We start from the raw sequence: 4,984 nt of genomic DNA, 5'->3' as shown, positions 1-4,984 counted from the left end.
CACAATAGCAATCAAACATCATTGCATGATTCAAGATACACGTGTGAAAAGGCCCTTGGTATATCTACCACTTGCCACAATTTGTTAGCTTTTATTTACCGGAATTTATTTTTTCGAGGAGTTTTATTTCTTTGGCAGCTATGTAAATCCCAATAATAAACGAAAAAGCGTTCATCTGGTTGTTATTTCCACACTCCTCTAGGAGTGATACGACTGGAAAGTCTTTTTTGGAGTGAGCTTGTAATCTTATAAGAGTAGATTTTACTTCTGGATTGAAAATGTCTATAAAGATAAAATGAGCTATATTAGATTGCACTGTATTAAGATTTACAGTTCACTCCAAATGGATTGGTTTCTACTATCACTCCGAGAGGAATGTGATACGGGACGAGATGCATTCTTTTCTCCTCTTTTTATGCGTCTCTTTCCCACTTGTTGTATAGGCGTCTCTTTCCGACGGCGGCGATGTATATAATTTATAACTGTTTCATGATTAAGCGAAATTTTAAAAATGTTATAACTTTCTTATTTTACATCCGATTTTGATGAAATTACTGGTGTTATGCTTGCTGGATTTTTCTCTTTTTATTTAAATCCACTTTTGTTGGGATGGACTTGTCCTTTAAAAAATGTTTATGTATGGCCACCCCTTTCCATTACCTTAAAGTAAAGGTGGAAATCCTAATATACAAGGAAATATAAATAATCCTGTAATATCTAAATCAATGATGTTGTACAACTGTTGGAAGATTTCTGTTCAAATAATTAGCACAATTTGTTACACGTGATTCTTCTTGTTATACCGAGGTTTTTTTTTACCTGACTGCTAAGAAAGCACGAATGCCTGTGAGCAAGCAACCAGGGGACCAACGGGTTAAGGTCCTCTCCGAGGGACCTGGTAATGAGGATAAATGCCTTACCAAAGGGCACTAGCGCACCACTTGGGAATCGAACCTGGGTCACCGGAATCCGAAACCCCGCTCTACCGACTGAGCTATCGCGCCTCCTTATTGATGTTACAAAACAATTTTTTTAGAAAATTATATATAATATTACCACATTTTTGAAAAATAGCAATAAAACGATTCAATAAAACATACACGTAATAGTAGATTTTTAAAAAAAAAATGAAGCAGCCTGCCCCGTGTGAGGATCGAACTCACGACCTTCAGATTATGAGACTGACGCGCTGCCTACTGCGCTAACGAGGCCGCTGAAGCACATGAACCACTATAACAATATAATACGAAGTAATTGCAAGAGACATTATTTGGAGTAAATATTTATTTTAACTCGAAATAATTTCAAATATATATTTGATATTGATGTACCCAGTGATTCTACATCAATAACTTACGTCAAGACTGGAAAAAATGAACATTATTAGCCAATACAATTTCATAGTACTAACACCGTTATGCATAGCTGGGACATCGACGTGTGAATCGATCACCTGAACTGGACAACAACAACGGACGCAATATAAAATCGTAACGCGAAAGGAATAGAACGGATTTGGAGCTGAAAAGTGGGATTGTCCTGACTGAGACCTGGGTAATAAAATTCATCAAACTGGCACAAATAGTCTCAAGATTCCCAAATCCAGTCATCTTCTTGACCTTGCATGTTGTTCAGTGTCGGATACGTGTCTGTGTTGGCAGACTACGCGACGGCCGGATAATCGATTCCGTCCGGGGAGGTTAGTCTGCATGCACAGACCCCTGATTCGCGGCACAGTCCCTTTATGGGTTTACAGTACACATGTATTTCCAACCAATTTGTCTAATGCCAATTGGTCCAATTGCCATCTCGTCTACTATAATTTGGTCTAACACCAGTTCGTCTACTAACTACATGGTTTAATTGCCAATTCGTCCACTCAACATTCGTCTAATATCCAGTTGGTCCAAAAGCCATTCACTCCATATACCATTTGGTCTAATTTGACTAAGTGTTAATTGTGAAAAAAATAAATGAAAATGAAATGGATATTTGACCAAATAGTTATGAGACGAAATGGTCATAGATGAAATGGTGATTAGACGAAGTGACGATTGGACCAAATGGTTATTGGACCAAATGTGGTTGTTCAACGAAATGTTGATGGACAGAATGGCATTAGACTAAATGAAAGTAGATCATGTGGTGAGTGGACGAGTTGGCAGTAGACTAATTGGCAATTTACACCTTAATGCATTATGTAGTGGCTGAAGTAGTGAGACTAAATTTCCTAATGCATAACTAGTGATTACACACACCAAGGATTTTGTTGAACTAGTCTCTACTCATTTGGTATATAAATTACAAAGAGATTTAAAAAGTCATTAACAACAAAATATACTTTCATATTTTGATAAAATAATTCATGATAACATTTCCTTTCTAAAACACGATCAGTTGACATGGTTTTAAAATAATTTTTGTACAATAATATTGCCAAGAATATATATTATTTAAGATTGCAGAATTTTCTAATCATTTTGATTAAGATTTATAATATTCATTAAGCAAATATATAAGATCTGGAAGGGCACTGCTTCGAACTCTGTTCGTCTTGTATTTGAATCAATTATTTTGTTTGCATTTTCATAAAATAAAATCTTGAGTATGTTTTAGCCTAGGGGCCAAAATCATGAAGCCCGCGAAAAACTTGTTTAGGGGTTATTTTGCACACACATAAAAACTCGTTTATGGGGTGTATGGAAATAATTTGGTCACGCATGTGTACAGCAATACATTTTACTGCCCCCCCCCCCGGCATAAGTAAAGATGACGTATATCAAACCATTATATAACATCAATTTTCTTTCTTTATTATACGATGTGATTACTTTTTTCTTACAAATTTTATAATGGGTATTGAATCCAAGAAAAAAAGGCACATTCTATTTATTTGATTACCTAAATTATCGAAAACGCTAAGTGATAAACATTACTTATCACGCGAATGAATATAAATCTTCATAAAGAGAGTAATTAGTAAACAGATAAATGAGTAAATGAATAAATAAATTTAAAATAATGAATGAATTAATATACTCGTAAATACATAGATGAATAGAGAACTTCACAGATAGATGAAATTCAACGATAAAAAAAAATATCAAAAATTAATTAATGAATTTATACTGAACCATTGCTAATAAAAAAAAATTAACTAATCGTTTTTTTATGATTTTAATTTTATCTTACACTAAATACCATTGCTTTGAAATGTGAATAACCGTTTAAAAAGGAGAGATCAGAAAATAAATAAATAGAGATATATATATATATATACGCACTGACACACACATTATGCTCTGTCCCACTATGTTTGAAATGAAAGCTGATGTTGACATTTTCAATTGACTTTTAGTGACCTTTATAATCGAAGACAAATACCAAAACGGAAACACCACAATACTTTCAAAATGTAGCAAATTTTAACATAAATGCGTTTGTTTGTTCGTTGTTGTTGTTGTTTTTGTGCTTTTTGTTAAATAACATTATTGTTTGAATATAATGATATAATAGCTATTCTATAAATAAATTTCATTTAGGGTCTTTAGGCTGAATATTCAGACCCCTTTCCTATCAGCGAATGGGTTTGTCCCAAGCATGAAAATGCATGGAAACGGACGCCAAAGGTGACTCCTCTCCGTGGATTCTGGTGGAAACAATCTTAATCTAAAGGTCAAGTCCACCCCAGGAAAACGCTGACTTGAATAAATAGAGAAAAATCAAACTAGCATGGTGCTAACAATTTCATCAAAATCGGATGTAAAATAAGAAAGTTATGACATTTTAAAGTTTCGCTTATTTTTCACAAAACAGAGATATGCACAACTAGGAGAGTCAGTCGATGATGTCCATCACTCACTATTTATTTCTTTTGTTTTGTTATTGTTTGTATCATACAATATTTTATTTTTTATAGGTTTGACAATAAGGACCAACTTGACTGAACCATATAGTATAGTAAACAATGCTTATTCCACATGTTCAGGGAGGAATTAATAATTGTATCACTTGACAATGAGGAGAAAATTAGAATATTTCATATTTCATATAATAAAATACAAAAGAAATAGTGAGTGGATGACGTCATAGTCTCCTCATTTGCATACCAGCCAGGATGTGCATATAACTGTTTTTTGAAATTAAGCGAAACTTTAAAATATCATAACTTTCTTATTTTACATCCGATTTTGATGAAATTTTCAGTGTTATGCTTGTTAGATTTTTCTCTTTTCATTCAAATCAACTTTTTGTTGGGGGTGGACTTGTCCTTTAAGAATGATGTTTATAGCCATTTCATTACTTTAGAATATAAAAGGCCATGTTGTTATCACCGAAAAAGGTGAAGGGCCGTTTTCCCTATATATATACCCCGCGCACTGGAAGGTACTGTAAAAGCCAAATTCCCCATTTAGGCACATTGGAATTGGCATTTATTTTCCATATCACAACATTTAAAGAAAAACAATACAAGGCAAATGAATGTACTCTTCACAATGACTGATAATGTTTTCCGATATGCTTTCTCAAAACTTTTTATAAATTTAACTGGCCTTATTATAACTTTAATTTATATGCCATATCTTGCCCCCGGCCCCCTCAATCTGTTTGGCTTATTACGCCACTGCAGGAAGTGGAGGTTACTTACATCCCCTTTTCTTCTTACCAATATCATTTTGAAGTAAAAAAAAACAAACAATTTTGCCAAATTCTAAGAGGGAGGGAGGGGTGCAGCATGGCCCCCTTTTACACACAGACACATGGCCTGTGAGGTAAGACAATTGAAAACTACATCACTGTCAGTGACAATTGCCTTTGTAAAATCCAAACAAGGTGTGAACTTTCCCACACATAAAATGAACAACTTTGACTTATTAAATGAATTTTAATCTGTACCTCAAACCCTGGCTAAACAAACGAATTACTTCAAATTTTAATAAATAAGAAAGTTCGAAAAGAAAGCTGGCCTTGCTAAACACTTACG

At 34.0% G+C, this 4,984-nt stretch overlaps 1 non-coding gene across 1 annotated transcript; it reads right to left on the bottom strand.

The window, feature by feature from the left end:
• Nucleotides 1-1,138: 1,138 nt before the first annotated feature.
• On the bottom strand, nt 1,139-1,211 carry TRNAM-CAU (transfer RNA methionine (anticodon CAU)). Its single transcript has one exon. It is a non-coding gene; the product is annotated as a tRNA-Met (tRNA).
• Nucleotides 1,212-4,984: the final 3,773 nt, after the last annotated feature.

This window comes from Lytechinus pictus, chromosome 9, assembly GCF_037042905.1.
Source record: "Lytechinus pictus isolate F3 Inbred chromosome 9, Lp3.0, whole genome shotgun sequence".
In the NCBI taxonomy this organism is placed as follows: Eukaryota; Metazoa; Echinodermata; class Echinoidea; order Temnopleuroida; family Toxopneustidae; genus Lytechinus; species Lytechinus pictus.
This window is presented reverse-complemented; position numbering and strand designations above follow the sequence as displayed.